General features: G+C 44.2%; 1 protein-coding gene across 2 annotated transcripts in view; it reads left to right on the forward strand.

The window, feature by feature from the left end:
* Positions 1–737: 737 nt before the first annotated feature.
* MYLK (myosin light chain kinase) overlaps positions 738–19,045 on the forward strand; it is a 258,430-nt gene continuing 240,122 nt past the window's right edge. Inside the window, exon 1 of one of the 2 annotated variants that reach the window (XM_045540120.1) lies at positions 738–844. The gene's annotated coding sequence lies outside the window, so the exon portion shown is untranslated. The remainder of the gene's footprint in view (positions 845–19,045) is intronic. The other variant, XM_045540116.1, reaches the window with a different exon arrangement.

Consider the following 19,045-nt stretch of genomic DNA (forward strand, 5'->3'; position numbering starts at 1 on the left):
GCCTGATGAAGACTCTTGATCAGCTGCCAATTTGCAGTCAATACAGAGGACAGAGAAACGTGCTGAACTGCCTCGTATGAATGCACAATTCCCAGACTGTGGAAAAGTCCACGGATCAAAGGGCTTAAGTTCTTCAGCAGATAATTTTAAGGAGGAGACTTGAAAGGCACCTCAAGTTAAAAAAAAAAAATGGGCAAGGTGCACCCTCGGGAGATAACACCGGTAGAGAAACCAACAGAAGTGACTACGGTAGCGGTAGGGGCTCCTTGCGGGAGGAGGGAGGAAGAGGGCTGCGGTCGGGCCACGTGGAGAGCTTCTGGGGCGGCTGGCAGAGTTCTGTTTCTTGACCTGGGTGGTGATTACAAGGATCTTTCCTTAACAATAATTGAGTAGATTATATATTTGTTTTTCATGTGTTTCTGTACTTATGTTTTACTTTACAATAAAAAGCATAAAAAACACTTCTTAAATTAGAGTAAGCAGTTTTTATAAAAAAGGAAAGAGGGCCCAAGTGATCAGGAAACTCTGTGAAATATTTTATATCAGGTGCAAACTAAATATAAGGCAAGCCAAAAACAAAAACACCCCCCTTTTTTTTTTTCAAGAACTTGTAGGTTCCGCTGACATCTTCATTTTACATCTACATTTTACAGGTTAGAAAACTGAGGCCCAGAGACAGCCAATGTCTCATGCAAGCTCACAGAGTTATCATCGGAACTCTATGTAAATCCCAGGTCTCCCCGTCCCAGACCCCCGCCCGGGGCTAGGGCACACACGACAGCACCGCACCACGCTGAGCGCCCGGTGTGCGAGGAGGAATCGGCCGGCGCGGGACAGGGGCGAGGTGGGTCTGCGGCCGGCGCTGTGTTCCGCGGCCGACGCCGGGCTCGGGACTCGGAGGGAGAGCGCGGGTGGGCGTGGCGGGAAGAACGGCAGGTCCACTCTTGGAGCGCCATGCAAATGACATGCAAATCAGCGCGTGTGAGCCGGAGTCTCCAGTTTGAGTCCGGACCGGCCGCGCCGCGCTTTCACTTGCTCGCACCCGCGCGTCCGCTTTTCGCTGTCCCACTTGCTCTGTCGCCGGGTCGCTCACCCCGCCCTGTCCTGGCCGCGCCCCGCAGGCTCCCAGTGCCGCTGGGTCGGCAGGCGGGCGCTGAGAGAGCGCGGAGCCCGCGCTGTGCGCCCGCGGCCGGTGCGCCCCCACCGAGTACCGGTGCCGCGGCCCTCGGGCCGCCTTCGCCACGCGGGTGAGTGAGCGCGCCCCACGCTTTTGTCCCGGCGCGGCCCCTGGGAGTCAAGACTCCGACGGGTGGGAGTTCCGGGTGGGGGCCGGGACCCTCCCAAAGCCGGTGCCGCCCGGCTTCTCTATTGGAGACGGGCTCCTAGGTGCGCCAAGGAGTTGGGGGCGTTAAGGGGCCGGCTCCAGTGACACCAGGCAGCAGGAGTTTTCTTTTGGGGAGACGAAGTGTTTGGGAACAGTGATGCGGCTTCTCTGCAGGAATCACCCGAAGGGGTGCCTTTGATTTGAGGGGCGCAAATCGCCGCTCTTCCCCAAGCGGGAGAAGCGGGCTGTTCTCCCAGCTCCCAAGCCCTTTGCAGGAGGACCCGGCGACGGCCGCTGGGACGGGGTGCCACGTGAAGGTCCTTCCAGCCCAAATGTGATTCTGGGAAGGTAGGGCGGTGAAGGCGACCCGCAGGTGCCAGGACCTGGTCATCCCAGGCGACACTGGGCGTGGGCTTAGCAGACTTGTTGGTGCTCCCCACCTCACATTCCCCCCACCCCACGCTCTGCCTCCTTCGCTTTAACTAGGGTGCCATTGTTGAGGGACCGCGTCCTCGGATCATTGAGGTTGGAAAGTTTGGGTAAACTATTCCCAGGAGGCTGAGCTGTCAATGGTTGAGGTAGAGCCCCTCCCTGGAACTTAAAACCCTTCAAGACTCAAAGGACTGAATTTCTAGTAGTATTGCAGATGTGAAGATGTGCTGATGGGAAGAGGGTTTCTAAGATTTCTTTTATTGGTGTATGTAGGGGCAAGGGGCACCTTCCATATCATAACCAGAAGGAGAAAGACCCAGCTCTATTGGGGTCTAGAGGGAGTAAAATTAGCTAAAGTGATTCAGGGAGCTGGGTGGGGGCATGTTCCAGGCCTCAGGCCACTGGTTTTCACCATCCCTCCTCTCCCCAACTGCAAAGAGCAAAGTGCATGCAATGCCCCCCAACCTTTGAGAGCCTGCATCCACCTTCCAAGTGGGGCTGTGTTCTTCTCTGCCCTGATGGAATCTTTTTAATCGAAATACACAACTTGTCAATAAGTTCTTTCCAAATGGGGGGCTTGAGAGGACCATTTGGGGAACCCTCACACATTTCAAAGCATTAGGTATCAACAGTGCAAATCTCTGGGAAAACTTTTGGTACTTTTGGTACTTCTGGTAACCTTATTGCATTACTAAAAGGCATTTTGGGTTCTAGTAGAATTGTTTTTGTTTTTCTCACTTTCCCTCTTCCCCTTCATTATCTCTTCAATCCTTAACCTCATTCCCTTCTCTCATTTGTGATCCTCTGTCTTGGTCTATTTCCCTGTCCTGCATACTGCAGGACTGTGGAGGATGATGCTGCTGGCACCGTAGTGCTCTAGAACAGTGTAGAATATTCTCTCCTGCTGCCCAGGTGAGGTTGCCTTTTGACTGCCACCCACAGTGGGCCAAGAGCCTCCAGCTGGAGCAAGTGGGAGCCTGAGCAGTTGGTCCTAGGTAGGGAGTGGTTGGACTCTGGATGCTGGGTTGGGTAGTGGGTACTCTGGGGACATGCACAAGAGCCTTTTCACTAAGATATATAGGTCTTGTTCACTGATGATATGAAAGGATGCTGGTCCTCATACACACCTAGGCGTGAGCTGGAGAACCATCCCCTGTGGTGAAGGATTTGTGCTGGTCCATTGCCCTTGTTCAGTTTCTTTTGTGCAATAACTGGCAAGCTAGGAGGAAGGTAGCTGCAGCCTTGGAGCAGTTTTTCTTTATGTGATGTTTGCTGACCCCTTCAGCAGGAGACTGTTTCCCCAGGGCTCAGACCTTAGAGAACATGTATAGAGCAGACCAGGCCCCTGGGACATCCCTGGTCTAATTGGTAAGGTCAAGTGGACCCGCCTGCTGCTTGAACCTGTTAGACAGACAGGTACAGTCACTGCAGAGTGGGGCTCCAGGCTGGCAGGTGGTGGGGGCTTCTGCTGAGAAGCCTTGTCAGAGAAGTCGGCTGGCCCCAGATGGTGCAGAGGGGAGAGGCCTTTGAGTGCCAGAGATGGGGAAGAGATCTTGATCCTGGCTAGCGAGTTATTCGCCAGCCTCGGAGGCATAGATTATGAGTGCACTGGGGTCACTATGTACTCAGTGTCTAGGAGAATGACCCCTTACTTTTATCCTCAAAATAATAAGCTGAGCCTAGAGGTTGTGAAACACAGCTAGTTGGTTTATTGTCTTTGTCTTTTAAGAAGTTCATAATGTGGGGATTTGAGAGTGCAGCCCTACTTGGGAGTAGGGGTCCAGAGTCCCCGTGAGTATGGACAGGCTAGCAGGGATGCACCTGCTGGCCTGTAGTGACAAACACCAAGGTCCGCCCACCTTGAGTTCTCAGAAAAATAGTTCTGTGTCTGAGAACAACACTTCTTGGTATTCTGGAAATATTAGGCCACTTGGAAGCCCAGCTGCCCCTTCTCCCACTCAAACCAACACACTCAGGCTGGGAGATTGTTTGTTCTTAAAAGCTTCCTATCTTATCCTTTCTGCAATGTAGTGAAATTTAGAGAACAACCGGTAAAAAGTAACCCTTCCCAGCAGAAGACATTGTCCTCGCCCAAATTGAGCAGAGGATATGAGGTAGGGCCATTTGCATAGAAAAATATATACGTGGAGTCCAAGCAGGGTCTGTTGGATGTTCTTGGGCTCAGAGTCAACAGCCATCTGTCAGTGATCCAGTGTGGATCACAGAGTGATGTCACTGGGATGTGCTCCTATGCTGTGGGACTCCTGTCCCTTCCCTGTGCTCCCCCAGCCTCCTGCCCACAAGCACGCAGAGGAGAGTTTGCTGGGCAGCAGTGGTGGCACAAGCTACGCCCCATCCCACCTGAGCAATTCCGCAGGTGAATTCTCTTTAATCTTTCTTGAGTGTTGGCTGCAGACTTTTCTTTTGTTTGACACTGACAGGTTGAGCAAATGCAGTCTCCTCACAAACTCAAGGTGGGTGGATCTTGGTGTTTGTCTCTACAGGCCAGCGGGGGCATCCCTTTCTGCCCTGTTGCGTGCACCTGGTGTGCCAGGGCTGCAGCCCTTGTGCAATGTACTGTGACAGCCAGCTCTGTGGGGCCAGGGCAGGAGGAGGGCCAGCAAGATTTGCTCCCTGTCTGAAGCTAGGATGGATTTGCAGAATGTCACACCACCTTCTTTTCACAGCCCTCCTGCTCACTGTCCCTCTGAAGGTGTCTGAGGGTGAATGCTCACAATGGGCCCCCCACTAGGGAGCTGTGGGAATTTGGGGGTAGATCTGGCTTCTCAAATTTCCCAGTGTTGTCCCATCCCCCCACTGCTGGCACTTCACTCCACCCTCCTCCACTCCTCCCCTCGATCTTGAGTGCAGAGTCCTCAGAAAGCCCCTCTAGAGACAAAAGAAAAGGGTGAGGAGAGGATTTCCTTTTCTTTCAGATCTGCTTCTTGATTTTTTTTTTCTGACTCTGAGCCCTGAGATCTGATGCTAATTTGTTAATCCAGGGCCTTCTGGGTTATTTCTCATAATCTTTTGGGAACCAAACTCCCACAGTTTGGGGCTTTTATAATTGAGAATGCTGTTTACCTTTTTTGCTATTGGAGATTGAGGATTTCCAATGTGTGGTAGCTCTCCTACAGATTTCTAGCAGGAAGAAGCACCAGGCTAGAATGTGATCTTTGGTGTTAAACTTGGGTTCAGATCTGTCCTGTTCATTTATTGGCTGTTCTTGGGCATGGCATTTAAACTCTGTGAACTGACTTCAGTTTCCTCATCTGACAATGAGGGTGGTTATAAAAATTAAATGACTATATGAATATAAATAGTAGGCACAAAATGAGGAATAGCTATTACTATACATGGCAGGTAGTGTTCTCCATGTCTATGGGATGACCTATAAAGCAGCCATCAAGCATTAATTTTGTACCTACTCTCTATCTAGCTCTGTGGAGGATTATAAAACAAAGGCAGTGTGCCCAAGAGACTTGGGGTCTATGTGGGGAGACAGCTAACACATACGAAGTAATTAGAAAGCAGGAACAACACAACATTTCCAGATCCTGCGGTACAGACTCTGTTAAGAGAGTTAAAGGGTGGCAAGACAGGGGCTGGAGCAATGGGGGAAGGCCTCAGAGATGAGGAGGAGAAAGGGAGGGTGGGCTTTTGCCAGGGAGAGGGAGGCAGGGACGCTTGGCTCCAGTGTCCGAAGGCTCTCAGCTCTCTCTTGCTGGAACTTGGTGGAACCTGCTTCCAAACATGTAGGTTTTTTTGTCCTGAGATTTATTTAGGGGGTAGCCTTCATGCTGGGCTTGTTTTACCTCTGCTGCTTAGAATATTCTTCAACAGATTTGTTTTAATTTTATATGCAGTCAAAAATAATAAGCAATTCTATGGCCAGAGCAAAAACCTAGTACCATGGAAGACTTTTGTGTTTCTGGGGCTTTATGTTCCCTCTCCATGCCTTCTTTATTGTAGCTCACTTCCTGCTTCTGGAATTGCAGGGTGTTAGGACTGAAGGAGACAAGTCCACCTGACCTTGGATTGGACTGTGGAGGAAACTCTGGCCCAAGAAGCCAGAAGTGGTAGAGCTGGCATCATCTCAGTTCTCATACTCTGTCTATCCTGGTGGAGGGTGGTGATGGGGTGGGGAGGTAAGTGGCCTGATGCAGGCTGGAGGAATGGATATGAATTGGTTCCATTATCTGCTCCACCTGGTTCTCTAGAGTCTTTGAAGGCTGTTCTTTTTTTTTTTTTTTTGAGACAGAGTCTCGTCTGTTGCCTGGGCTAGAGTGCTGTGGCATCAGCCTAGCTCACAGGAACCTCAAACTCCTGGGCTCAAGCGATCCTCCTGCCTCAGTCTCTCGAGTAGCTGGGACTACAGGCATGCCCCATCATGCCTGGCTAATTTTTTCTATATATTTTTAGTTATCTGGCTAATTTCTTTCTATTTTTAGTAGAGACAAGGTCTCCTCTTGCTCAGGCTGGTCTCAAACTCCTGAGCTCAAATGATCCTCCTGCCTCGGCCTCCCAGAGTGCTAGGATTACAGGCGTGAGCCACCACACTTGGCCTGAAGGCTGTCCTCTTTAGTCTGAGGGTGCCAGGGGGAGCAGGGGTGAATCTCCCTTCCTTTTTCTGGCCAGACTGTGATCACTGTCATCTGTCTGCCTCCAGGGCCCCTGGGTACCGAGTATCTACACACCCACCCTTGGAGTCCCAGCCCCCACCCCACTTAATATCCAGACTCGATACCTGTGTTCTGTGTCAGCCTTGGCTCTGGAATGCACCGTCCTCCCCAGGACTTTTCACCCTTAGGAACAGCTGGAGGCTCTGCCTGGCACTCTGAGCCTGGAGGGAGTGCTACTCTCCTTTCCCAGTGTTAGGCTACGTGGAATGTCTTCCCAGGCTGTGTGCAAACCAGGAAGAGGCCCGAGGTTTGGGGTCCAGCTGCAGCACTGTCTCCAGCCACGTGACTTTATCTCTCCAGGTCTCTGTGTGCGCATCCGTTAAGTGGAGAGAGGAGCTCTTGTCTGCTTACCCGAGGAGACTGTGAGCAGAGGAACAAGTGCTCGGTCACCTTTACTTGCAATGCAGTGGTGAGGGGTGGTGTCCCACTGGTCGTGCACTGCTGGGGGTCAAAGGCTGTGGTTCATCTTGTGTCCTTACTCGTAGCCTGGGCCTGGCACCCCACAGGGGCTCGGTACCTCTGGGTTGAAGGACTGGCTCGTGGGGTGAGTGGAAGTGCTTAAGAAAAGATTCTAAGGGATTTGCTGTCTGCTGCTCCATGAGAAGGCACCTTCCACTCATTTATCTCACTTCTTCGATCATATCTTCTAGAGGGCCAGGTATAACTTAGTTCTAATTTTTCTCCTGAATTTTATGCATCTTTTTAGCTAAGTACTGAGTCTATTCGTAGAACATGACAAAACGGATCTATTCCTAAGCTTCCCCATCATCCAAGTTAAGTGCTCCCATTTGGTATTTTCCTATCAGTGTCAACAGAGAGATCATTTTTGTACTCACTCGGTTGCTGCCCTTGTAGAAATTAATAAGTTGTTGAGAAGGCAGCAGGTTGTTTCAGAGTGTGCCTGGAGGAGCACAGCCCTTACCTTGCAACTCTCCTCCGATCACCACCAGAAGCTTCTGTCTTTACAGTGAGTGGCTATTCTCTGTAAAGACAGAAGTGGGCATGATACAGTTAATGCAGTTGCTGCTGATTTTACCCAATGGCATATTTTAGGGAATTCTCTGGCCTATTGTTGCAGCTGGGCAGCCACCTAGGGGCTCAGCTCCTCCTCTGTGGGCATTCTGGTTATCCCAGGCAGAGAGACCCTTGGTTTTACTTTTGTATTACTGTTTTTCCTGACCAGACCTTCACCCGCTCACACTTGGAGCATTAACTGTGGCCTCTCTGTGGCCCCAATACATCGTACACTCGATGCTTTGTTAATCTTAAAGGATAGTCTGACTTTGTCACTCCCCCTTCAGAAGCCTCCAAACCTTAACCTGCAGTTCAGGGGCCTCCATAGTCTGACCTCTAAGTATAGTCTCATGGTCCCCATGCTCTCTGACCCCACCCCATCCATACTTGCCTCTCCACCCATTTTATATTTTCCTGTCTTGCTGTCTTTGTGAGCTCATCCTCCCCTGCAGTATTCCTCACTTGCCTCTTTGACGGACAGGTTCTTCTATCCTTAAGTATTTGCTCAGGGAATGGGTAAAGTTCTAACACCCGTCAGACACTGCATCCAAACAGTGGCTGTCTCTGACCTCCTCGGGCTCAACTTCTGTAGAAATTAGTCTCTGTAAAATTCTTTTTAAGGCAGCAAGTCATATATTATTATGGAATGTTTTAATCTTTTGTTTAGTTTTTCTCATGCTAAAATTTTCTATCTATAACTATGTTGAAAAAACTTCAAGGAAGGGAGATGCTAATGCCTCTATTTCCTCATAGCAGTGGTTTCAGAACTGGCTGATAACAAAATCCCTTTGGAAGCCCTGTTTGAAAAATAGTCTATGTCTTCCCAGTCCTCAGCCCAGACCTCGGTGAGATCAAGGAAGCTTTGTTTTCACAAGGCTCTCTGTGTGATTCTGTTGTCAACCAGATTTGATTTTTCACAATGTAATTATTTCTTTGATTTGTGTATTAGGTAGGATTCTTTAAAGTTAACAGAAACCAGGCTAGCTGAAGAGAAAAAATAAAGGTAATAGTTTCATGGTAAAAGAAGATGAATTCCCATATTTTCTCCATTGCAAATTACCATAGTCTGTATGATTCATATCACTTTATAGTTTCTCAGGAAAAAAGTACTTCTTTTAATATACACAATTTTGGAAAATGCTCTAAATTACAATAGACCTTTATTTATGAAATTGCATGCCAGTTTCTTCATCATTATTGTAATCAAAATATAAAGATCCTTGTAAACTGTGTTAGTCTATCAGAGTTACACATGATTTTAACAGGAAATGCTGTATTTCATAATCTGTACTTATGATTTTTGAATGTTGATCCATCCTTGCATTCCTGGGATAAATACCTGATCATGATGTATAGTTTTATGTTGTTTTTTTTTAAATACCTGCTGGCTTTGATTTTCTAATACTTTATTTGCACTTTTTACATCTATGGTCCTAAGTGAAATTGAACTATTAATGGTCTTTGCTTTCCTTGGCCACTTTTATATGTGCCCACAATTTTGACATTTTTAGCACATTTAAAATTACCATAGTAAGTCTGAGGTATATTAAAATCTACCAGGGTTTTATGTACATTTCCTTTAGGTTAAACTTACAGTTCTCGTTTTACTACAAGTAAATAATATTGCTAAAAATTAAATACCTTCTTCTAAAAGTTAACTGGAAGCTTTGAAAAAATAAATATTCAGTAGCCACCTGATCATCTGTTTCACATAAATTAGTCTAACCAACTTTTCCTAGCCTTGGTGTACTCTGCTGTGATAAATTTGGCAGTTTCTACTGCCTTTTGCTTCCATTGCTTGACAAGTGATAGACACTTTGCCAGGTACACAATAACTTTTCAATGCTGCATTATAATGAATTTTTTGAAGACATGTTTTTCTTTCTCAATTAAAAAGAATTGAGGTATAATTCATGTAGAGTAAAATTCACCTATTTTAATGTAAATTCTGAGTTTCAACAAACTATATATAGTTATATAAGCACCATTACAATTGAGATACAGAACAGTTCCATCACCCTCCAAAACTGCCTTGTGTACTTTTTTAGTCAATCCTTCTACCACTGCAGACCCTGGCAATCACTGATCTGTCTTCTGTCCTATGTTTTCGCCTTTTTCAGAATGTCATATAAGTGGAGTCATATAGTATGTGGCCTTTTTAGTGTGCCTTCCTTCACTTAACATAACAGGTTTGAGATTCATCCACAGTGTTGCGTATGTCAGTAGCTTTTCCTTTTTGTTGCTGAGTACTATTTCTTTGTAGGGATGTATCACAATGTGTTTACCTATTCACCAATTGAAGGACATTTGAGTTGTTTCCAGTTTTAGGTGATAAAGAATAATTCATTATAAATATTTGTGTATAGGTTTTATGTGAACATAGATTTCACTTCACATGGGTAAATACCTAGGAGTGGGATTGCTGGCTGCTATGGTAAATGTATTATAATAAAATGCCAAACTGTTTTCCAAAGTGGCTGTACCATTTTGCATTCCCAGTAGCAATTTATGAGGGTTATAGTTTCTACATCCTTTTCAGCACTTGGTATTGTCAGATCTTTTAAAATTTTAGACATCTATCTCTTCTAATAGATGTAGTGTTATCATATTGTGTTTTTAATTTGAATTTCCCTAGTGACGAATGATGTTAAGCATCTTTGTACTTATTTGCCAAACATATATCATCTTTGGTGAAGTGTCTAAGTCTTTTGCCTGGGTTTTATTGGATTGTCTGTTTCCTTATGATTGAGATTTGAGAGTTCTTTATATATTCTGGACATGAGTCCTTTATCAAGTGCATGTTTGGCAAATATTTTCTTACTGTCTGTAGCTTGTCTTTTCATTCTCTTAACAATGGTATTGCAGAGCAGTAGTCTTTAATTTTGATGAAGTTCAATTTATCAATTTTCAAAAATGTATTGTGCTTTTGGTGGTGTGTCTAGGAAATATTTACCTAATGTGAGGTCAATAAGATTTTCTTCAATGCTTTCTTCAAGATGTTTTATAGTTTTAGGTTCTACATTTAGTTCTGATTCATTTTGAGTTAACTTTTGTACATGGTACAAGGTATAGATAGAGATTCTTTTGTGCATATGAATGTCCAATTGTTCTAGCACTATAGTGAAAATATTACCCATCTCATATTAATTGTCTTTGTAGCTTTTTTGAAAATCAATTGAGCATGTATGTGGGGGTGTCTTCTGTTCCACTGATTTATGTGTTTATTCATTCAATAATACCACACTGTCTTGATTATTGTAGCTTTATCATTACATTTTGGAATCAGGAAATGTGAGTCCTTCAACTTATTTCTTCCTTTTCAAAATTGTTTTGGCCATTCTAGATCTTTTGGCCTTTCATATAAATTTCAGAATCATTTTGTTGGCTTCTATATAAAGTTCGATGGGTGTTGTATTGAATCTATAGATCAGTTTGGGGAGAACTAACATCTTAACAACATTGAGTCTTCCAGTACATAAATAAGCTATATTTCTCCATTTATTTAAATCATCTTTGATTTTTTTATCAGTGTGTGGTAGTTTTTAACATATAAGTATTAAACAAATTTTGTTAGATTTATAGCTACGTATTTCATGTTTTTGGTGCGATTTTTAATGGTACTTTTAGTAAAATTCTATTTTCTAATCATTCATTGCTAGTATTTATAAATACAATTGATTTATTATTTTAACTTTAATGGATTTTTAAAAAATTTTAATCAGAATAAAGCACAGCAAAATAAAGTACAAAATAAATAGTAATAATTTGGAGACCTAATATAATTAGTATCTAATTATTTGTAGTTAACCAACAAATAATAATGTGTAATTTAAACAATTTAGGAGGCTGGGTTATAGAACCAATTTTCAGCCCTCATCTGCCTCTAACTGTTTCCCTGAGCTTTTTAATTTTTTTAACAATTGAATTTTGTTTATTGATCTTATATCTTACGACCTTTCTAAACTGATTTATTAGTTCTGGTAGCTTTTTGTAAAGATTCTTTGACGCCTTCATTATAGATAATCATGTCATCCTCTGAATAAAGACAGTTTTATTTTTTCCAATCTAATTTCATTGACTTTTATTTATTTTTCTTGCCTTACTGTGCTGATTAGGATCTCCTGTATAATGTTAAATGAGTGGTAAAAACAGACATCATTGCCTTATTTCCAATCTTAGGAGGCAGATGTTCAGTCTGACATCATTATGCATGATGTTAGCTGTAAGTTTTTTGTAGATATCTTCTACCAGGCTGAAGAAGTTTTCTTCTATACCTAGTTTGCTGAGTTTTTTTTTTAAATCATAAATGGATAATGATTTTTTTTCAAGTGCTTTTTTGGATTTATTGAAATGATCATTTTTTTTCTTTTGTTTGTGAGTTGGCAAACTTTTTTGTAAAGGGCAGTGTGATATAATAAGAAATATATATTTGGTCTTTATTCTCATTTCCTGGCACAGAGCTTCTAAAACCCTGTGAATTTCCTGAGTCAGAGGGATGAGAGGAATGTCTTAAGTTATTCATAGTAAGCCCCTTTCAACTATACCTGAATTTATGCTGATGAGGTGACTTTGGTGGGCCCCTACGTAGCTTCAGGATGGGGTCTGGATTGTCACAGGAACCAACCATGTAATTAGAAGGTTGGAACTTCCATGCCATCTCCCAACTTCCAGGGAGGGGAGAGGGGCTGAAAATTGAGCCAATCACTAATGGCCAAGGATTTAATCAATTATTCCTATGTAAGGGAACCTCCATAAAAACTCCTAATTAAAGGATTTGGGGAGCTTCTGGATTGGTTGATAACACTGAGATGCTGGCAAGGTGGTGCACTTGGAGAGGGCACAGAAGTTCCATGCCCCTTCTCATATACCTTGTCCCATGCACCTCTTCCATTTGGCTGTTCCTAGGTAGCCTGTATAGTAAACTGGTAAATAAATGTAAGTAAAGAGTGTTCCGGAGTTCTGTGAGCTGTTCTAGCAAATTATGAACCCAAGGAGGGGGTTGTGGGAACCCCTGATTTATAGCCAGTTGGTCAGAAATATGAGGGGCCCAGGACTCGTGATTGGCATCTGAAGTGGGGACAGTCTTGTGAGACTGAGCCCTTAGCTAGTGGGAGGGGTCTAACACTAACTCCAGGTAGACAGTGTCAGAATTGAATTGAATTGTAGGACACTCCGCTGGTGTCTGGAGAGTTAGAGATTTGGTTTAGGTAAGGAAAAAGCCCACATACATGGTATTGAAGTGTTGTAGGAGTGAAAAATAGTTAATAACAGCCAGAGAGTAAGTATTTTAGGCTTTGTGAGCCATAAGGTCTTTCTTTATTCAACTCTACTCAATTCTCATAGATCGACTCAGCTCTGCCATTGTAGCATGAAAGCAGCCATGGACAATAGATAGATAAATGAATGGCTGTAGCTGTATTCCAGTAAGCTTTAGTCACAAAAACAGGCTGCAGATTGGATTTGGCCTGCTGGTCATAGTTTGCCAGGTTATAGTTTGCTGACCCCTGCTGTAGTCTACTGATATGCTGAATTACAGTAATTGGTTTTCAAATATTTAACTGGCCTTACACTCCCAGAATAAACTCCCTTAGATCATGATGTAGTATTAATTTTTTATATATATTGCTGGATTTGGCTTGCTAACATTTTGTTGGGTTTTTTTTAATGTCTGTATTCATGAAAGATATTGATCTAGTTTTCTTTTCTCGTCTTTGCCTGATTCTGATGTCAGGGTATTGGTAGCCTCATAACATGAGTTGGGAAGTGTTTCCTTCTCTTCTATCTTCTGGAAGAGTTTGTATAATTTTTTTTTAATTTTAAAATATTATGTAGGTACAAATGTTTTTGGTTACATGTATTAATTTTGTTATGCTAGACTCAGGGTTGTAAGTGTGCCCATCCCCCATAGTGTTCATTGTTGTTATTTATGTATTAAATTTGTGGTAAAATTTGCCGATGAAGCCACTTGAGCCTGAAGTTTTTTTGTGGGATGGTGATTAACAATAGATTAAATTCTTTAATAAATGTAGGCGTAGCCAGGTTATCTGTTTTTTCTTGAGTTATTTTCAGTAGTTTGTATCTTTGGGATAATTTGTTTATTTAATCTAAAAGGTAGAATATTTATAAATGTTCTTCTTCTTAATGTCTTTAGGAATTGTAGTGATGTCTGCTCTTTCATTCCTGACATTTATAGTTTGTATCCTCTTTTTTTTTTGTCAATCTTGCTAGCGATTTGTCAATTATTTGTTGGTTTCATTGATTTTTCTCTATTACTTTTCTGCTTTAATTTCATTGATTTCTTCTCTTATCTTTATTATTTGTTCTACTTGCTTTGAGTTTAGTTGTTCTTCCTTTTCTAGTTTGCTAAAGTGGATACTTAGGTTATTGAGTTGAGACTTTTCTTCCTTTCTAATGATCTCCAGGGTTCTCCTTTTCTGGGACAGTTGGGTTGGGAAGGGGGACATGGAGGTGTAGAACCAGTTTTCCTACCTCCATGCATTTATTATGAGAGCTTTAGTCAAAGCTTGTGCCAGATTCTTCCAAAGGGCCCTGGAGGCTTCTGCCGGGGAGGGGCCGGGGGGAATAGGACTTATACAATGAGCGTTTCCTTCATCAGAAGCAGTGGCCTGGTCTTCTAGCCTGACAGTCTGGGCCCTAAGCCTTGTCTGCCTCTCAACGTGGTTTGTACAAAAGAGAGTGGACGGAGTTGGGGTTGCTTCAGTTTTGTGGATGAAAGGATTCTCTCTTAGTAGTTTAGAGTAGAGGTGGGTGAACTTTTTCTGTAAAGAAGCAGACAGTAAGTATTTTCAACTTTGCAGGCTATACCATCTCTGTCACAAGTATTCAACTCTGTCATTGGAGCCTGAAAAGACCCATAGACATAATAATATGTAAATGAATGGGCATGGATGTGTTTCAGTAAGACTTTATTTACAAAAATAGACTGGCTGGATTTGGCCTGTGGGCCACATAGTTTGCCTACCCCTGCTTTAGTCTGCCAACATGGTAAATGACATTGATTGATTTTCAACTATTGAGCCAGAAAAATTGCATTCCCGACGTACACTTCACTTGGTTTAGAGCATCTGGTCTGCTCTGGCCCTGTGTTTGCTTCTCAGCTTGTGTTGTCACCAAGCCATGAGCTGCTCAGGGACCGGCCATGATAGGACCACCTCTAGTGTCCCAGCAAGCACGTAGCAGACGGCTTGTGAACATCGGTGGCTGGGTGGAAACACCTGCGCACCTTGGTGCTACCTCTGCTGCAGCTGCCCTGCTGGGTCCCCAGGGGCCTAGAGGAAATGGGGCTTGTGTGGAGGAGTTGGGCTCATCGCTGTCACTGCAGACCCCGGGCTGATCTTTCATTGTGGACACTATTTTGGAAACATGACTCAAGTTTGGTCTGTGAGGCACTGCTTTCTAATTACTCTCTCCTTTTCCTGAGGCTTGTGGTTGGCACCAGGGCTGGCAGGCCCAGGAACTTGGGCCTCCAGATGCCAGCCCAGTGCTGGTGTTCTAAAAGGGCTTGATAGACCCCTTTCCAAGAGTGTGCCCCCTTCAGAGGGGTGTGCCCATGTGTGGGAGGGGGCAGAGCAGGAGGGGCCAGGGCCATCTGGCTCCTGAATGACCTTCATGTCTGCAGAGTATGGACCAGATAGAGCCATGGAGACACAGCAGGACAAACAGATTTTGTATAGGTAGCATGCATCATCCATCCAGCTGCTGTTCCTCATTGATTGGGAAGGTTGGATGGGTGGTTGATGGGAAGGGTCTGGAGCTAACAGACCTGTGTTTGAATCCCAGCTCAAGAACTTATTAGGTGGGTGAACCTGGGTACGTTATTTAACGATTCTGAACTTCAGTTCACTCCCTCATAAAATGGAGATGTGCATACCCTCTTTGTTGTGAGGGTTATGTTAAACCCCCCACTCTCTCTGGGCTGGGAGAGGGAAGAGGAGTGGTGGACAACAGTCTATAGAGAAGTGCAGAACAAACTGGAAAGATGATGGGGAAATCCGTTAGAAGACTAGATGTGGAGAGGGCATGCTGGTCACTTTTTCCCTCCCTGGATATTTCTGGACTGAAAGATGGGTAGGGAAGATTCAAAGTCTGAGTCTCTGATTTTACTTTGGGGCAAGGAAGGGCTGACTGTAGGTCTGGGTGATGCCTTGGGTTGTTTGTGTCTTTTATCTTTTCTGAACCACAGCCAGGTTCACTGGGATGGGAACCTGTGGCTGTGCCAGTCCCTGTTTAGTGGAACCAGTTGCATAAGTGTCTAGGATTTGTTGGTGCTAGGCCCTGGGACCTGGTGACAATAATAACCCTCCTTACAACCACCCAGTGACAGAGGAGTGAAAGAGTAATATCTGACTGCCTTCAGAATGCCTCCATCCTATCGGGTCTCTGCTTTCCTCCTGCCAAGGTTCTAGACCCCGGGGCATAGCGGTTAGGGGACAAGGTCCCTGCCTTTCCTGCAGAAAGTCAGTGGCTTAAGAAGGCTGCTTCCAGACTACCCAGCCCGCCTCAGACCAAGGCCTCACTGCCCTCTGGAACAATCAGACCAGGGCTTTTAGTAGGGAGCTCGTAATACTTGTTGAGGATTGGGAATTAGATAAAGTTCTAGTTTTGTCCCCCTGAGATAATCTTGTATTATTGTATCTTAAAACAGTATCAAAACACAGATCTCCTGTGTCAACTCTGGTTAAAAACGATGTTAATCACCTGCTGCATAAATGATGAAATTTCAGCTATTCAATGTGTTCAATGTGGCATGTAAAATAGGCTATAATTAGGCCTGCCGCATAAGATATTCAGAGTTATCATTTGAGTGGCCATAAATGCTTTTCATCTGGGTAATGCTTTACAGCTTACTTGTTTTCACATATTTTGAATTTGATCTTTGTGATTCCTATGATATTGTTCTTGATTCCATTTTATAGTGGATGGCCTGAGGCTTAGGGAAGTTAAAAGGAACTTGTCCAAAATCAGATGGCCACAGTAAAGTCATGATTCAAGTTAAGCAGAGGGTATAAAATAGTGATCACTTGCTACTTCCTTGTTGTGTGACCTTGAACAAATTCTTTGTTTATAAAGAAACGGGCTGGGCATCGTAGCTCATGCCTGCAATTCCAGCACTTGGGAGACCCAGGAGGTGGGAGGATTGCTTGAGGCCAGGAGTTTGAGACCAGCCTGGGCAACATAGCCAGACCCCATCTCTAAAAGAAAAAAAATCAGCTAGGCATGGTGACATATGCCTGTAGTCCCAGCTACTCAGAAACTGAGGCAGGAGGATGGCTTGAGCCCAGGAGTTTGAGGTTATACTGAGCTATGCTTATGCCACTGCACTTCAGCCTGGGCAAGAGAGCAAGACTCTGTCTCAAAAAAAAAAAAAAAAAAAAGGGAAAAAGAAACAGGGATAATACAGCTATCTCATAAGGTTTTTGTGAGGGTTAAACAAGAAAATCCAAGCAAAGTACTTGGTACAGTGCCTGGCAAGTAGTAAGTGCCCAGAAAATGTTAGGTATTATTATGATACTCTCTTTTATTAATAATTGTTCTACAGTTGATGTTTCCAATTCTTATTCTACTATTATGAGTAACACTGCTAAATTATCTTTGTGCAAATGGTTCGTTTTTTCTACTGTATCCTTCTCTTGGATTATATTCCAAGAAAAGCATTACTAGGTCAAAAGGTATGATGCTCTTTTTCCCTTTTGTTCCATATTGCCAAATAGCCTTTTAGTAAGATGCCTCCCATTTAAAAGGCTGCTAGTGGACCCACAAGAGTGATCCATCTCCCGTGGGTGGCACTTCTGTGCAACCTCTCAGCCCATCAGAGGACCCATCCATCATTTATCAGTCATTGAGGGTTATAATAACCACCCTTCAAAAAGACCAACGAATCCCAGACTGGTTGGAGCCAAACCTTATAAAATAGGTTGTGCCTATAGCAAGACTAGACCAGGCTAGTCAGCCAACTGTACTGAACACTCTAGAAATGGCTGACCTCCCACCTCGCTTTCTGCAGGGCTCTGTGGGAGGTCTTTGCATGTGCACGGTAGGTAGATAAGAAGGAGTAGTGTTGGGGGAGACAGGTGCTGCTTCTGAGATCTGGACCTGGGACTGCAGGGAGGAAGACTGTGTATGGGGACCATGGCTGGCTCAAGACTTTTTATGCAGGAGCGGGTATTTTGTTAGGGCTGCTGTAACAAAGTACTACAAACTAGGTAGCTTAAAACAACAGAAATTTATTCTCTTCCAGGTCTGGAGGCTGGAGGTCTGAAACCAAGGTGTCAACAGGGCTATGCTTTCTCTGAAGGCTCTAAGGGAGGATCCTTCCTTTACTCTTCTGGCTTCTGGTGGTCACCAGCAATCCTTGGCATCCTTGGCCTGTACACGGACCACTCCAGTCTCTTTGTCTGTCTTCACATGGACTTCTCCCCACTCCGTGTCTGTGTATGTTCATATGGTGTCCTCTCTGTGTGTCTGTGTCCAAATTTCCTTCTTCTTTTAAGGATACCAGTCATTGAATTGGAAGGTATTCTAATTCAGTATGACCTCATCTTAACTTGATTACATCTATAAAGACCCTATTTCCAAAAAAGGTCACGTTCACAGGTATCTGGAGGTAGGATGTCAACATGGCTTTTGAGGGGACACAATTCAACACACAACAGAGTGGCTGGGAAAAGAAGATAGAAAATGTGCAATTTCCTCATCACAGACTGCACTGTGGAGGAGCTGTTGATGGAGATATCATGAGGAGTAACAGCACCACTGGTGGGAATGCTGAACATTTGTCCAGGGCCAGTGCTGCTTCCGTTCTTGGCCTCCCCAATTCCACCTACCCTAAGAATTGGTCCCCAAACTACTGACTCCTGTGGAGGGGTAGGTGCTTTTGGCTGTGGTGATGCAGGCAAAGGAGAAAGAGCATTGTTACCAAGGGAAAGGGGTGTTCTGGGAGCCAGTGGGGAGTAGTAGAAACAGCGTGGGACTGGGTAGATGTGCAGATCTCATGTTAAGTCTTAGGCTGCCTGAAGCATCATGGCCTCAGTTTCTCCACTGAAAGGTGAGAGAAAGGGACTGGATATCTTATGAGGTCCCTTCCTGCTTTGGCATCACAGAATTCTTATTTGAGAGTTGATGTTTTAGAGATGCCCAAGCTCCTTGACCTTAAGGGTTGTCTTGAGGTCTTTCTGGGTGACAGGTGTGAGTAGCTGACAGGGGGAGTGTGCTGGAGAGGGGATGACTGGCATTTCCCATCCTAGGCCTTTCCAACAGGACTTTATTCAAGTCGCCTTCTCCATGAGACCTTTCCTGGCCACCCTCTAAAATTCCAACCTCACCCTGATATTTCATGTCCCCTCTCTTGGCTTTATTTTATTTCTCTGCACTTAACCCCTATCTAATATGGTTTATATTTCACTTATTTGTCTCACTTATTGCCTTTTTTCTCCACTAAAGGATAAGCTCCTTGAGGGTAAGGGTTTTTATCCAGATTACCTGTTGGGTACAATGTACACTGTTTGAGTGATGGGTACACTAAAATCCAGACTTCATCACTATATGTTACATACATGTAGCAATTCAACTTGTA

This window comes from Lemur catta, chromosome 1, assembly GCF_020740605.2.
Source record: "Lemur catta isolate mLemCat1 chromosome 1, mLemCat1.pri, whole genome shotgun sequence".
NCBI lineage: Eukaryota > Metazoa > Chordata > Mammalia > Primates > Lemuridae > Lemur > Lemur catta.